This window comes from Nelusetta ayraudi, unplaced genomic scaffold (assembly GCF_046127955.1).
Source record: "Nelusetta ayraudi isolate G7.1 ecotype Tasmania unplaced genomic scaffold, CSIRO-AGI_Nayr_v1 ptg000009l, whole genome shotgun sequence".
NCBI lineage: Eukaryota > Metazoa > Chordata > Actinopteri > Tetraodontiformes > Monacanthidae > Nelusetta > Nelusetta ayraudi.
In genome coordinates this window covers 1129646-1146500 of record NW_027466059.1, presented here as the reverse complement: position 1 = coordinate 1146500, position 16855 = coordinate 1129646, and the positions used below count along the sequence as shown (strand labels likewise).

Here is a 16855-nt window from a genome sequence, read left to right as displayed (position 1 = left end):
CTATTAATACCAGTGGGACGTTGTCTCTCTCTCTCTCTCTCTCTCTCTCGCTCTCTGTTCACCCCCCCCCCGGGGGAGAAAAACACAGTGGAAGCCCATCGATTCTTCCCACCATAATCTCTGGGAAGGACAGACCTTGCTTTTTCCCTGCAGGGGTGACGGGGTTATTATTCCAAAAATCTTTCGAAAAGGGCCTAGACAAGGGCTATTTCTGTTCGCCGACGATGGCAAAGCATCAGAGGGGATCTTTTCCACTGTAGCACCAACAAACAGTCGTTATGGCCGCCCTCGTCTTCCCAGAACGATTCGTGACCCCCGTGAGTCACTGGTGTCGATCTGTCCGTCTCCGCCGCCCTTGTGCATTTAAATGGCAGCGGTGGACATTTCGCAAGCCTGGTGGCATGAGAGCGAACTTTGGCGTTTGTGAGCCGGTGCCCCTTGGAGACAAGCTAACGGCAGCGACGGTGAAAGTAGCGATACGACTCCGGCGCGAGGGGTTGATCTCTAATTACTCCTTCCTGTTGACAGACAACAACCTTGTTGATTTCTAGAGGCTTGGGGTCAACACGTCAGGATCAACAACTGCAACTCAAAAAAACACCCAAAAACAAACACGGCAGCAAAACAAGACAAATAGACTCAATCAATTCAAACTGTGGCCCGAGCGTCGCCCCAGGACGACGGGAACGGCGAGAGGCGAGTCTAAAAAAACACATTCATTCTTCAGGTAGCGGGGGAGGTTCGCACTGTGGAAGCCGTGCTGTTCGCTGCCAGTGAAGCACCATTGTTGGGAGAAACCTGTCTGACGTGGCCGAGGCAGACGCGTTGACAGATGTGACAATTTCTTTGCCTTGATCTGTCGTCGCACCCTGGAAGTGACGCCGGCCAACGATAACATGAATGATAACATAAAGCATTAACTTTGACGGCAAAGGTTTTGTTTGCTGCTGGCGTGGGACAGGCTAGTTAATAATTTTAATAGTATCAATATACTTTCAACTGTACTCTCAGTATTTACTGTTTCATTATATTTTTTCACGGTTTTATGTTTAATAGTAATATCTGGTAGCTAACTTGCTAGCTAAAACGATTCAATTGCTTGCTAACGCTAACAGCAAATCAGCCAATCGCTCGGCGGCGACCCGGCGCATGTGGGCATGTGGGGGCTTGGACGTCGGCGTGGGTCAGAAATGGGGGGAGGAAAGGGAAGGGAAGCGACGTGACCGGTGAGGATGCGTTTGACCGGCGCGAGCAGGAAGGACAGACGGCGGGACGGGCGGATTCCGGCTGTCAGAGCGGGTCCTGGCGGAGGGAGACGACGAGCGGCAGCGGTGGGGAGTAAAAAAAAAAAGCCAGAAAACTGCTCGGCGGTTTGTGTGACAGGATGAGGACGAGGGGGAAGAGTGGCGCGATTATCAGTGCACGTGTGTTTGGCGCAGCTACCACTCTTCATCTGGCGGGCGAAAAACCACCACCGTAGGCCTCAGTGCGTGTGTGTGTGCGTGCGTGCGTGCGTGTGGTGTGTGTGGATCTGGAGCAGTTAGAACAGCAGTAAAGCAGATGTTTCCTCTGTTTGGCTCCAGAAACACGAACATGAAAAACAGGATCTATTTGATCAGCAACTGCAACTTGACAAGAAAAAAAAAAAGAAAAAAAAACAAAACAATTTAATTGTTTCAAACAGTAACCGCATCACGCGTTTGAATTAACAATGACGAGTGAATGACAGCGAGCGGCACCAGGCTCCGCCCTGCCAACCCCCTCCCGGACCCCTCACTCCCGCCACCGTCCCGTCCAGATTTGCGGCGAGCTGCGCAGCTGCTCAGCACTAATCCCAACAGGCAAACGTTGTTCTGCCGCTTGCCGCTGATGTACAGCCAACCACGTGTCAAAAGTGTTGAGTCACCCTAAGAGCAGCCACTTAACCCGGGAATGCCCTGCCCCACTGCTCTACACTGTAGGTCATTGCCCTGCCTTCACACAGCCCGTACACGCTTGTGTCACCATAATAAACCTTCTCTCTCTCTCTCTCTCTCTCTCTTTTATTTTTGGAAGGGAGTCAGTTTTTAGGAACCGCCCCCTCCTCACCTCTCCCCCGAACTACGGCCCGGTTTCACAGCTTTCATCTTTTCAAACGGGGGATCACGTCCCAAAATACCGGCGACTTGCGCGAGTCCCCCTCGTCGTCTTCTCGTAGATTCCTCGCGCCCTGCGGCTGCACTGCGTCCGCACGCCTCCGCAAATAAAAAAAAAAAAAAAAACGAACTCCGCCCACGACGGACGTATAAATGGAAGCGGCTCAACCAACGGTGAGTGTGTCGCAGACGTTCACGGCCACGAAGGAGAATCCCTCTAAAAATAAAATGTGCCTATTCGTAAGATGTGTTCTGTCAATAAAGATCAAGCGGTTTGTAACGGCAGGTTCGAGTTCCCGCAACTGCACTCGAAGCTGTCGCTCCGGTTGGCCCTACATCGCCGTCGGCAGTGACGTGACGACCGACACGAAGCCTTGCGGAGGAAAGTTTCAACCGGTATCTTTTCAGGTCGGCCGTTTGCATGAAAATTCTCTCACGCAAACCGGAGCCTTCAGTTTTTCCCAGGAGCTTTGATTAGAGATTTGAAGAGCACTTGAGGCGCTGTGCAAGAAAAGAGACTCAGAGAAAAAAAGCACCTCGAGGTCACATTTACAGGAATCCAGGTTTCAATAGCACAGAATGACATAGTCGCGGTATCACATCATTGTGATACTGAAAACGCTCGCAGAAAGGGGCTATAATAGACTCCGAGCTGGGCTTCAGCGCGCTGAAAGCCGCCGCCGACCTCCATTGTGAACGATTTATACACCTGGAGCCGAATAAAAAGACAAGACGGACAATGAAAGAAATGTCAACATAAGCACAAGTCTAATCCCGGCCACATTAAGTTTCATTTATAAGCTAAGGTGACTTAGGTTGAAATGAGCAAAACTTTCCACTCGCTCATAAACGTTCCTCTCCCCTGGCGATGCGGCCGTGGCGGGAGATGCAGGCGGAGCGAGACGAGACGGGCCGAGCCCGACTGGTTTCAATCAAAACAGAAAGCGCGAGCTCCCCGGCGGGGCGCCGCAGCCGCGGCCGACCTCGCGCGTCTAGACCCTTGTGTCGGCGGAACGTCGCGTTGCGTCGTCACCGTCGCACGACTTCGCACGTTTGCACGCATCCGTCCGACGGCGCACGAGCTGCGCCGCCGCCTCCACAGCCAATCACAGAGCGTTCAGCGTCCTTACCTGAGATCTCGGCTTTGAGGCTGGAGCGCCGATCCCGTTCCTGCAACACACAACAGAGTGTGATTGTTAAGAGTGACACAGTCAAGGAGTCATAGATTGATTTCGGTCAATCAGGCCGCAAAAAAAAAAAAAAAAAAAAAAAAAAAAAGACTGCGACTTGCAAGACTTTTGCTATTTAAATAAGAGCCAGGTGAAAAATTGTGCGACACGTTCAGTTTTGAGTGACACAAAATCATAGCACAACACAACTTTGATGTCCCACACTTTCCAGTAGACCGCTGCGCTTCGAGCGGCATTTACAGTACAGTGGTGTGTTTGAAGCAAAATGTTTTTTAAAAAACCCCCGCTCTGCATCATTTCACAAGACATAACTTAGAAGGTCGTGGTGAGACACCGTAAGATTAACTGAGTTACTGCACATCCCCCCCCCCCCCCTTGATCCCCCCCACCCACCCCAGTTTATAACAGGAGGGCTTATCAATCATCTCAGAGAGCCAGATTCACTTCCTCCGGCCTCCCCTCTCTTCCGACTTCCTGCAGGGCCTTCATTTAACACGGCGACAAGGTTGGATTCACCCACAAAGAACACCAGGAGCGGCGGAGGAGGAGGCCAGAGTGTGACGAGGAGGAGGGACGAAGGAGGAGGGACGGAGGAGCCAGTGAGATGTGGTTTTCAAAACACACATCTCCACTTTTTTTTTTCTTTTTTCTTTTTTTTTTTTAAGCAAACACGGTAAACGCAGGTGAGGCACAAAGAGGTTAAAAAGAGGCGAGACGTGAATCGCCGCCCCCCGGACTTCCGAAATCAGGAAACGGGATTAGATGGATGATGTGCGAGACATCCAGGACTTAAGGTTCCGTCCTTCGCTCACTGTCGAGCAGAGATTTTGAAAGCTCAAAGCCTCAAGTCAGAAACGGTCTGGAAGGACGGAACCCGACGTGCCGGAATGTGACTTTAACAGCCTTCCGTACGTCAGATAGCCTTTCCAATCCCGTTGGGGATCCTCGCCCGGCTACGTCCTCACGCAAGTTTACATTAGAGTTGTTTTACGCCCTGTGCAACAACAACAACAACCAAAATGCAAAAGAAAAAAAAAAAAAAAACCCCACACGGTGACATTAAAGAAAAGGTCGACGCCGTTTCTGTTTTGGATCGGCCGGGGCAACTGTGGCACTCGCTTGGCTTTGTGCGTCTGAGTCATTCAATCCCGACGCAGATTGTTTTAAATGGCTGGTACGTTAAACCCTCGTGCATCTGGAATGTCGAGGAGGCGTGGAGTGGGAGGAGGAGCTGCCAGGTGCTGGGAAATCCCGGGATTCTAGCAGGATGGGCGCTGGGTGGAAGAGCTCCGGCTCCTGGTGTCGGATTCTTCACAGCCTCCCGAACATAAAGCAAAGTTTGATTCTTGTATTCAATTATCGACGAGTCGATCGACTGATTTTTTTTTTTTTTGTTGTTGTTGTTGTTGTTGTTAAAGTGTCTCACTTCAAACGCGCCATCCTGACTTTTACTGTGACTCTCGTGTTTGGTCGACTTTTCCAACGCTTGTTGTGTTCAACAAAAACTGCATTAATTGACTCTTGACAATCACCGTTGGGCATCTCCGGTTTTTATGCAGACAAACAAGACAGCTGCATTTTATCAGAGCACCGGAAAGTCTTCAACGGCCTGCGTGCGTGCGCGCGCGCCCGTCTGTGTGTACACGTGTTACGCAACGTTAACAACTCGTGCAGGTGGGTGATAACAAAGACGAGGGCGCAGGTAAGAATCCCCGACTTTTTTGTGGCTGCCTAATCTCCCCCCCGTTCTGACGAGCACTTTGATTTGTGAGTCGGACAAAACAAAAAAAACAAAAAGGCAGAGTAAACAGCTCGACCCGACGCCACCCGGGTGTGGGGTAACTTTCAGTCGGCTCTTTGGTCTCTCCGGGAGTTTGTTCAAGGAGGCTCGACTTGTTGCAAATGATGATTTTTGACGGCTGCCTTTCAGTCTCCTGGTGACCCGGGCGCACATGAACTCTTAAAAAACACACACACACACACACACGCACACACACGCACACGACGCGGAGAGCGACGCTTCCCGTCGTCGATGAGCAGCGGGCCAGATGAGGACGAAATAATGGATGAGCCAGAAGAAAAGCCGGTCGGGGGGTCGGGGGGGGGAAAAGAGCCGCAGGCACTTTGAGGGACAAAAGCCGCAGATTCCCCCTCTGTCTTGTCCGTGCAGCACGGTGTTTGCTCTGCAGGATGAATAAAGGAAAAGTTCCTCGACTTTACCTTTTGACCGAGAGACCAAATCCAACCTCAAAACTTTGCAGTGTCTTGTTTTTTTTCTGACAGTGAAACAAATGTTGCACTGGATGAAAGCAAAGCTGGGCGGCTGGGATGCAGCCAGCAGCTGGACCAGTTTTGGTAAATGCAGCCAAACAGTGAGCACGACGGGGCTGACTTGAGCGACAGAAGGTCATCGACAGGATGCGTCCTGTCGATGACCAGTTGAAAAGTTGGATACGGAATCTGTGACCTGCTCTCTTCAACAACACTGCGGCTGTCGAACCGGAACGGGAGAAAACTTGACCTTGCGAAGGGCAAAGACGGCAAACAAAGACGAAGCCTTCCAACAGGTTTACAGTGACCAGGCGATAAATCAGACTGCGACCGCACGCAGAGTCCTGCCATCCCCATGTGTTCCGTTCCACTCCCCACACACACACACACACACACACACACACACACACACACACACACACACACACACACACACACACCCTACTTAAGACGTGAAACCTGTGCTGACAGATCAACCTGCTGACCCCGGCGACCCTTTCCTCCTCGCTTCACCTCCGAGTGGAAGAGCACCCAGGCTGCCGGGGGGGGGGGGCGGAAGGTCGAGTCAGACGACACATCTCAAACGCGAGGGAACAAGATGGATGGCGGAGGCCGCAGAGCGGAGGCAGCGTGTTTTTACTAGTCGAGGAATCTCAGAAAGCCTCCCTTTTTTCAGCCCTGCCAGCGCGTACAATGAATTTGTTTTGTCGCCATTGTTCGGCCTCTGCCCCCCCCCGAGGCAGGGGAAGACTTTCAAGATGGGTTGGGGGGAAGGCAGCGATTGTCTCTGTGTTGTGTTGATCTTCTGGGTTGTCTGCCTTTGGATCGGCTCCAGGCCCCAGCATCTGAGGTCTCAGCTCCGGCTATTTCTATCTATTATTTTTGGTTAGATTTTTTTTTTTTTATTATGAAATTTGATGTACATGGTCACACATCATTCCATCTAAACAGGAAGAAATCGAGGATGAACTTTATGGATGTATGAATGTTGCCCATGATTAATTCATTTGGCTGCCGGATGGAACGTCACAAGTTGACTGGATTTACTTCATGCATCCATTTTTCACCGCCAGTTAAGCCCGAGGCGGCAGTTTGAGGCGTTAAACTAAAGTTCTCGCCGCCGAAACCAGTCAAGCGAAGCAGAAACATATTTTTCTGATAGGAAAACTTTGTCCTTTCCTCTTTTTTTTGAAAGTGAAATTGGCGTCCCCATTGGCGTTTCCATTACAGTTTTTCGCAACAAAAAAAATTCTCGTTTGCTTTTGTTTACGTTTGTTTGCTGTCAATAATGGTTGTTCTATTTGCCTCTTTGATGACTTGCAAAAATGAATCTGTCTCCTCCTCCGTCCAAACATAACGTGCCATTTTCACTTGAAGTGAACTGGTCGCGTGACTCCCGAAATGTCACATCCGGTGACGTGTAAATGCGAAAAAAGTGTTTCCGTGACACTTTTGCGATACACCTCTATATCGACACCTCTGAAAAACCACCTCATGAGAGCGAAAAAACCTTTTTGTGATATTTGAGAGGTTTTTCAAAGTTCAGGTGTTTCCATCACCAGTTTTTTATTGCGATATTTAGGTTTTGCACAATTCTAGGGGTAATGGAAACGCAGCTTATGTTGCAGACAATGATGTTGCTCTGATGTCGCGCCTCAGCCTTCGTAGATAAAAGAATAGCCACCAAGAAAAAAAAAAAAACCCAACATCAGTGTTTCCACACGTTCACACGACATCGCTGGGTGAACCTTTAACTCTGAGCACCTTTCAAACACGAGAGCGACAACAAGACAATCGCGACAAGCGAAAACAATGCTTCCGGCTACCCCGCTGACCTAAATGAACGTTCCAAAGACGTTTGACCCCGAGACCGGAGGTTGCTTTTCTTTAAAAAAGAAAAAAGGGAAAAAAAAAAAAAAAAAAATCATTAATACCCTGAAGCATGCATCATTTCTCTCTGTCGCTCTTTGTGACAAAGTGAACAAGCAGAGGTCTGGGGGCTGCATTCTTGCCCTCTCCACACTCAACTGCCAACACAGCACGTGGCTTTGTGGCGGCTTCGCCGATGGCTCCTTTCTCGGGTCCTTAATGGGTCACATGCGGCACACACCCGTCGTTAGCGGGCGCCGAGCCGCCGTTAAGGCGACTGGCGGTCTGGCAAAGGGGTGGAAGGTGCGGAGGAGATGCGACATGAAGGCCGGCGGCTCCGTGAGGCGCTCCAGGGACTCGGAGATGCAGCGCGAGTCTCCTCGTTTCTGACGCCAGGCTCGAGGACTGCAGAGAACGACGCCGCAGCAAGTCCGACAAAACGCTCTGAAACTACACGCGAGATGCACTTCAGGTGACATTTCGGGCCAAAGTGCACAACTCCCACGCGCAGACGTGCAGACACAGACACGCGACTGATCTGATCGGAAACGATCGCGATCGTATCGTCGCCGTGACTCCGTCGACCGCACACAGATCTGCCAGTGACATGCATGCACATTGACACGCCCGAGACGCATGTACCCGCTGACTGTGTAACACACACACACACACGCGCGCGCCCTCGCGCACACACACACGGATGTGGCCAGCAGTGGTGAACAGCTGCATGGGCCGCTCTGGAGTGAGACCAGCCACCTCTCGGCCACAAAGGCCTGCTTGTGCCCTCAGCTCGCTAGGAACATAAAACACAAGAGATAAGACCAGACACTGTTTGCCAGGAGCGGAGGACCTCCTAAACAGGAACTGCAAGTGCAAGTGTTTCCCTCTCTTTCTCTCTCTGACGCACGCACATGCACACGCACGAGCCGCGTACATTCAGTTATACATTTCAAAAGCCGTCCGGTCAAAAGCAGGAGCAGCTACCTGAACCCGGAAGTCGTGAATTTCTTTCTGGAGTGTTTTGGCGACATGCCGAACATAGCAAAGTCACCCTCGCCTTTCCTCACAACACAAATACAAAAGCACGCAACAGCAGCATCGCAATCCTGTCTCTGATATCGACATCATTCGCTAGCTTGGCTTGGTACAAAGGTGACCAGCTCATCTCAGCAGGCTGCTGCCGACACGCTTGGCTTGGACTCATTTTGAGGCCAGATCTGACTTTGCTACAACACGCGGCTGCAAACCACCTAAAACTAAAAATGTCTTACATCCCCCCCCCCCCCAAACAAAAAAAACTTAGAGCGCGGAGTCCCTCTGTTAGCGGTGCCTCGGCTAACTTTGTTCATATCTCCTGCTACTCCCACCTACTCGGGCAGCCTGTTTGACAATATTTTAGCCGTGTGATGGACGTGCGGCTAAACAGGAAAGACTCCAGTTTCCTCTGTTAAGAAAATGCTCCCGACGACCACAACAAACCTGCGCTATTTGCAAAACAAAATTTGCTGCATTTTTAGGGGTAGTGACGGTGATCCCGCGTCTTTACTCCCGTGTTCAGTTTCTTCCATTACAGTGTCTGACGTGTTTCTGCGAAACAATCTGAGACGGTAACATCTGTCCTGATGAGAGAACAAATGTCGTATATGAATCAAATCATCACGCACCACCATTTGTCATTATTGTAGGCTGGACACGCAGCACAGAGCGTGGGGGTGGGGGCGCGGGGGTGGGGGGGGGGGGGTGGTGAAGTGTGAGAGCGCCTGGCCGCAACCTTTTTGTCTTTTGAACGACAGCTCGCGCAGGAGGCCAAAAAGAAATGCGCTTTAACAAGCTGCGCCTCATTCTGCTCCGGTTTTTGTGCTGAGTCATGATTTGCCCAGTCACCGCTAGCAGGCCCACACAGACACAGGGCCACACACACCATGACACAGTAGAGTCTGTGTGGCTTGGATCAAGGTCCACTCGCTGAGGGGAGCTCGGGGGGAGGAAGGAGAGGAGAAGGGAGGGAGGGAGGGAGGGAGCGAGAGCCTCCTCCTCTCTCTCCTCCTCCCCCTCCGCCTCCTCCTCCCCCGCCGACCCCGTCCCGAAAAACGTGACTGATGTCTTTGTCCTTAGCGCTGCCCTTCTTCTTCTTCTGCTCTTTTTTCCATCTGCCTGTCCGTCAGCGGCCCATCTCCTGGACCCTCCCTGTCGTCTCCCCACCACCGTCCATCTGTCCCCGTCCGCCGCTCCCGCCTTTATCCACCTCCGTCCAATCCCTGCTCTTGTTTAGGCAGAATGCAGACCTTTCGGTTTTAAAAAATAAAGTCAATCTGAGCAAGTGTGCATCAGCAAACTTGTAGACCAGAAAAAATATCTGTGGCCCTTTGCATGGACAGGGTGTGCGTCACTGCAGATCTGCAGAGCCAGATGTGTCAGCAGGGGGGGATGGGGGGTGGCGCGTTGGGTTGTGTCACCCGGGCGGTTTATTTTAATAATTTCCACTTCATTCATCAGCTGTCCATACTGACCAGCGGGCCGCGCAGCTGTAGCTCATTCATAACCTCCGCTGGACAACCGCACACGCTCGCGCACATCCAACGCATGCGCTTCAAGTAGCGCGGCGCCAGAAAAAAAAGAAGAAGGTTCAAATGTTCACGTCAGTCAAAAAAACCAAAAACAAACATGAAAAAGAACAACAATCAAACATCCAGTTTGATTGCCTGCTTCTTAAAATGAGGCTTTTTGGGGCTTTTTGTTTTTTGTTTTGTTTTGCAGAAGTGCAGCGTGCGTACAGAAGGTGGAAGCTTAAACATCTGTGTACGCAAATAGTGAGTAGTCTGCACCTAACATCAGAGAGGGCAAGGGTAGAGTCTTATGCTGCACCTGCTGTGACAGAGAATAATTCAAGCTAGAATGACTTGGTGAGGTTTATATTTATTTATTTCTTTTTTTAATTTAATTGCAAATAGTATCGATGGATAAGTTTTGTAAAACTCAGAGTTGAACATTTTCAGCTGGTGCTGTTGGTTCAGCTCAGCTTCAGCTTGATAATCTTAAATTGTTCTCACTGGAGCCAGTCACTGCGGTAAAACACATCAACCTATGCTGTCTGCTCAACTTTACTTGACTTTACCTCGTATTTACCTTAAACACTCTGTGTGTCGGCCCGGAAGAAAAAAAAAAAGTATAAATGTTTAAGAGCTGTGCAGGTATTTATTTTTATTTTTGAGGATAAAATGTCTCTTTAAGGTTAAGGGATCCTAGCGGTTATGACTTGCGACAAAGGTTTATTTTAAAACCCAGCCTGGACTGTGCATGATTCAGCCACGGGATATGCAGAGAAAATCCCCTGGAAATATCCATCCATATAGGGCTATTTGCACACCACTGAAAAACCTATTGCATTGAGTGAGTGAGAGTGTCACAATGATGAATGGCCCGGCGGTTTGTTCATAGTGTAGCTCTACTTTTAGATTCCATTCAGTCGTGATAGAGATAAAGGAACGTTTGGACAGCACCGACTTCAAAAGGAGAAGCTTAGTCAGATACGCAAAATAGCGACAATCGGCAGCGTCTCAAAGGCCACAAAGGAGAAAAAAGAAAGTTTGATAGATAATGGGAACAATAACTCAAAGAATATGATTCATGTTCTTCACACGAAAAAAAGCTAATTTGCTATTTGTCACCACAAGTTTTCTCCCCGCCGTGTTGTAATTCTCTTCGCTGTGGAGCGCACGCACGCACGCACGCACACACACACACACACACACAGACACACACACACAAACACACAAACACACCTACTGGAGGAACAGCCCGTGCCTATAAAGCTAACCAGAAATGAGTCTTGACGACTCAAACCAGAAGGAACTGCAAACAGCCCCACGCCCCACCGCTGAGACCAGGCCACCCAACTGACTATTAGGCAAAATATTCAGATCAAGCCTTTTGTAAATAGAGAACACAGTTTCTGACTCAGAATGACACAAGTCGTGGTTCCGTTAAATTCCAGCCGAATCTGGACAAGTTTATCAAATCAGGTGAGTTTCCATGAACGGGGCCAAAAAACGAACAAGCTAAAGAAGCCCCGACACGCCCTGTACACACAGGAGAAGGCAGCAGACAAAACATTTCTGCGAGCTACGTCAGCACCTGTTCGACATCAACTTCCGACGTGGATCAGCTGTTCATCGAATTAAACAAGAAGGACCCCAAGGCCGCACGTAGTTTCTGTAATCTTGTCTGAGAGACTCTTTAAAGTGCAGAGCAAAAACAAAAAAAAACAAAAATGAAGGACACTGGTTGTGTAATGAAACAAGATGTTTAATCAGGAAATTTGTCGATAAGAAGATGTGTTTGAAATAAAACCACGTAAAAGTCCGAAAAAAAAACCCAAAACCCACCGAGCGTTTGCTTGTACAGAGTCTTAGTTTCTTTCTTTTCACTGGTTCAGTTTTTTCAGACTGGTACAACATGGAGTTTTGAGGACAGACCTGCAGCTTTGCAGTGACTAACACTTGCATTTTGCAGCAATGATTCATATATTTAATCTTCAGTGGGGGAGAATGACGCAGCTTCCTGGGGAAACAGGTAAACTAATCTGCTGGGACTGCACACCCCCCCCCACTCCGTCAAAATAAAACACAAAAACTATTTCCAGTACAAGGCGCTGCTTCGAGCTTCTCTTTCATTATGTTTCAATGCAACTTTACACAGGAACCACTGGGCTGTTGAACGTCAGCAGCCCTGATAAACTATCAATGCAAAGTTAATGTTTTTTTTTCCCCTTAATTTTACTTTTTCTTTCGTTCTGACGCGGCGGCACGCTGGCCTGCACTCTTAACCCCTTCAGTGTTTGAGAAACCAGCTCAAGGGCGTGAGGATGTCAACCCGAGGTCGACGCCGCAGATAGATGATGTGTCAATTTCTGTTTTTCAAATATCGACGTTTTACCACATTGCAACAGCAGAGAGCCGGCGCGCGGTACGAAGAAGCGCTCGTCCATCTCCGTCCACTTCGCATTAAAATTTTAACATGTCGCACTTTGAGCCTCCGTCCTGAAATCCTCCTCACCCTTCCTGCCGGAGGAATCTGACTAAACTTTAACCGTTTGCCGGGCGCAAATGCGGCACATGACAGGAGGAGCCCTGATTCCCATGTGATCGGTTGATTATTGCCACGTTTGGAATAATGGAAAGATCAGAATCCGGGCTACAGTAGATGAAAGGGACGAGAAGGACGGAATCAGTCATTAACCGGAGGCGATACGGTAGCTAATGTATAACAGCGGATCAACCGCGGCGCGGGTCACTCCCTCCATTCACGCCAGCCTCCACTTCCCAGGACAGTGCAAAGTGAAAGTGGAGAACGGTTCACACCCACTTTTTTTCTCCATCCACCCTCCCTACCGAGTGACTAATAACCAACAAGGTGGGTCAAATAGAAGAAGTTGTAAATGTTGTTCTTGAGCTAACTTCCTGTTGCACTGCGCCTCACTGGGGCGGGCCGGGGGCCGACAACGGTGGCACGCCGAGTGCAACAGGAAGCTGCTCGGGGCGCTGCAAGAGGAGGATGTGGAAACGCAAAAGAAAAAAAAAAAAGAAAGGTGAAGGGCACCGAGGCAGGAGTCTGCCACAGCTGACGGCTCTGGTTCTGAGACAGCGGAGAGCCGGCGAGAGGTTTGACTCATCAAAACCATCGCGAGGCGAGCTGGGCCGAGCCGAGCTCGGCTCGCTCCGAGAGAAGGTTCTCATCGGGGAGGAAGCCCGGAGGTGTCTTCTTGTGAGAAAAAAAAAAAACAACAACAAAAAACCTGGACGTGTGTCTAGACCTGATTTTTGTCATGTCATGCTTTTAAGTTTAGCTTTCATACTGATGATGTTCTTCTCTATCTGCTCTGGTTGACAAAGTAAATGAGAAATGGTCAAAAAAAAAAGAGACAAAGGACAGAATAAACTGATGATAAAAAGGAAGAAATTAAATTGATAACGAATGAACATGTATGTATGTGTAGCTATCAGACAGGCTTTTGGTACATTGAACCGTGCACTTTAAGGTCTCATGGTTCCATTTAAGAACCTCAGTTGTTTTTTTGTTTTTTTTTTATGAAATGCTAAAGCTTACATATCTCAGTGAGATGTTGCAAACTAACTGCTAAGGACTGCTGCTTATTCTTTCCTAATTCAGGTCCAGCGTCACAACCTTAAAGCTCTCTCTCTCTCTCTCTCCCTCTCTCTCTCTCTGTGAGTGTGTAGTTCTTTTTTTCCCCCTTCTGTTCTGTTTGTCTCTTCAAGCTCCACGGCAGCAGAGAACCTTCCTCTGTGACTCCCGGCAGCTGCAGGCAGCCAGTCGTACTAGCGCCCTCTATGAGGCGCTACATGTTCCCGCAGAGCAGAAGGCAGCAAGGCAGCTGGACAGGGAACAAGTGCAGCTAGAGACAGTGGTGCAGCCCCCAGGAAACAGCTGCTCCGCTATCAGTCACACTTGGACCACAGACAGTGGATGTAGTGAGTTTTCTCTTTTAGGGCCTTGGATTGATTTAATAAAAAAAAAAAAAAAAAAAAAAAATAGACAAAGTTAACCGGTGGATGTGCGAATGCTTTTTTTTTTTCTGGATCGAAAATAAATATACCATCAGTTCTCATGGCCCCGAGACAGGTCAGCAGGTTCGTTGTTTCCCTTTTTATTGTGTGCGCCACGTTAACCACAGTGATAACGCCCTGAAGGCAGCAGCCCACGTAAATACAAGCAAACAGCAGCTTCATGACAGGAACACACAGAGCCTGTATGTCAGTGAGGCAACGCGAGGAAGGAAAGTCCGTCCGCTACTTCCTCTTGCTCGCTCCACGTTCCAGAAATCAGCCCCTTGTGATGTCACAAAAAAACGATACTACTCGAAGACGAGTGGAAACGTGTGACAAAACACGAGTTTTAAACAGAAGCCAAAACCAGCTTGTCATACTTTTCAAAGGAGGCTGTAAACAGAGGGTTAATACATTTTTTTTTGACACAAACTTGTGGTGAGCTGCCCAACTAAAGGCTCAGATAAAAATAAATATTAAAAGAAATTGGGTGTAACGTGGGATCTCTGAGTACTGGGGCATAGTGAACAAGCCTTTGAGGAGAACAAAAGTGACAATCCTGACGTGCGACACTTCTCGCGGCTCTGGCTTTTCCACCCAGTGGGAAGGATTCAACTCCTTTACATCCTTCTGTTCTCTGATGTTGTATCACTGTGCACACTTTTGAGTCCTGGAAACCATCATGTCACACCCAGTGTTGTCGCTTTCTAGGCGTTTAAGAGCAAAAACCACATTCCATTTATATGCTTTAAAAGGCCAGGAAGAACATTGTGATGTGTTTAAGTGCGTCTCTCGCTTTTGGCAAAAACACCCCAATTTTTTTGTTTAATCTTTTGTGTATATTGCAGCAAGGCCATGTAGGGGGAAATTTGTTGAAAAAAAACCCAAAACAAAACACAACAAAACAACATATTCTGCACGACGCGACTCACGTTGAAACTCTGTTTTTGTTTATTTATCGTCGTGATGTGCGACAGACAAACAGGACGGTCAGTCTTTAGGACTTCAGGAGGCAGAAAAAAAAGAAATCACAAAGAAAGCGACACGCTTGAGCAACATGTTTGGTAGTCAAGTGTTAAGAAAACATTACATGTAGCAAAAAAAAAAAAATGACTCAACGGGACTTTTGAACAAACTGCTCTGCCTAAAACTGCAGCTTCACAAATTCCTTATCTTATCTGCGGTGGAGAGAGACGTGGGGGTAACTCTGTGTTATTTCCGTTGGGGCAATTTCACATTAGTATTTATTGGCATGACCACTGTCCACGCAGCTGCGGCACGGAAAGGTGGTTGCTTATCGGTGCTTGAATAAAGTGCTTTGAACCAGGAATGTGATGACATTTGAATAAAAAACAAAAAAACCCTGTGATTTTAAACTTTGATCTGTAAAAAAAAGAGAGAAAAGAAAAGAAAAGCAGGCTGTCAGTTTTATTTTTTTTTATTTCCCTCTTCAGCAAAATTTGTGCGAAAACTTTTTTTTCTTTGCCTGATTGCGACTAGCAAAGAAAAAAAAATCGGCATGGTAAGTTGAAACGATCAACTGCTGCCACAGTTAAACGCAACATTTTCACTATTTTATAACAGAGTACTCTCGGTTTCATAAGCCCTAATATTGCTCGAGCACATCGGGTTTAATCAGAAAGAACTGAGACAGCTGAGACCAAAAGCAACAGCAGGTGTTTAAAAATGAGAAAATTACAGTTTTTACAGGGTTCACATGAATCATCTTCTTCCTCTACGAAAATCGACCTCGACGAATTCAGCTGCACAGGGACGGTATCGGATGACCGAATATCATGATCAATCAAGCTGGATGCAGAATAGACGTCCTTCCGTAATAATGGACACCGACTAGAAACAAGTGAAGGAATGAATGAGGTACAAGGTGACACAGAATCTAACATTTATCAATATACAGTAAAGTTTAATAAAATAGTCAACTCCACTGAGGGAGGGAGCGTCGATGACTAATAACCACAGACTAGAACACCGCAAGAGTCTGCTCTCTCTGGACCTGAAACCCTCAGATGTTCTCGCCTCATGCAAACAAGGACCAGGGTCCCACTTTGCTTCCCATGCGAGAAGCGCGTAATGTGAGGTCCAGGCCGTCGGTATCAGGTGAGCGGGCCGGCGAGGAGGGCGAAGCGCAGTTGGGGGTTTCGTATCAGGTGTCTTTCAAGTCTGTCTGTCGGAACATTCCAGCCCGCTGAACTCGGGCGGTCCATGTCTGTCTCCCTCCGTGGGAACGGCGTCTCGCGCCGCCGCCACGATACTGCGTTTCTCCACCGTGTCTTCGGCTGTGGCGCCGAGCTGGGGGCGCCGTTGAGGGGTTGACTTTTTTGAGCAAAAGGCTAAAAATGTCTCGTCCTTGAGTCCAAGAGCGCGTGAATGCACGGACATCATCAATTGGGATACACCTTCACTCGTGCAGTCGTTGTACGTGCATCTACAAGATGCACCTCTATGGTAAGTGCCGTCCATGTTTAATTGTTCAGAGTGCTGAGCTCCACTCCTGTTTCATTCATCTCCCTCTTCCTCATCTTCCTCCTCCTCCTCCTCCTCTTCTTCGTCCTCTTCCTAAGCCTCTGCTCACCCCAGTGTGGCCTCACCGAGGCCCACACCTCACTTCTGGGCTTCCTGGCTACTGATTGCAGCGTCTGACTCACAAAAGGCAGAAAACACAAGCTGCTGGGGTCTGTACCAGGAACCATCTGGGTCTGGTTACCCAGCAGAGGAGCCAGCCAGCCAGCCAGCCAGTCAGCCAGCAGGGGAGGCGGAGGATGAGGAGTCCCCCCCCCCCCCCCCCCCCCAAAAGTTAAACGAGAAT

General features: G+C 48.8%; 1 long non-coding RNA gene across 1 annotated transcript in view; it reads right to left on the bottom strand.

The window, feature by feature from the left end:
- Positions 1-16855, bottom strand: part of LOC142883902 (uncharacterized) — a 107781-nt gene that overhangs the window by 24770 nt on the left and 66156 nt on the right. Inside the window, exon 3 of the long non-coding RNA XR_012926094.1 lies at positions 3266-3305. This is a non-coding gene — a long non-coding RNA (uncharacterized LOC142883902). The remainder of the gene's footprint in view (positions 1-3265; positions 3306-16855) is intronic.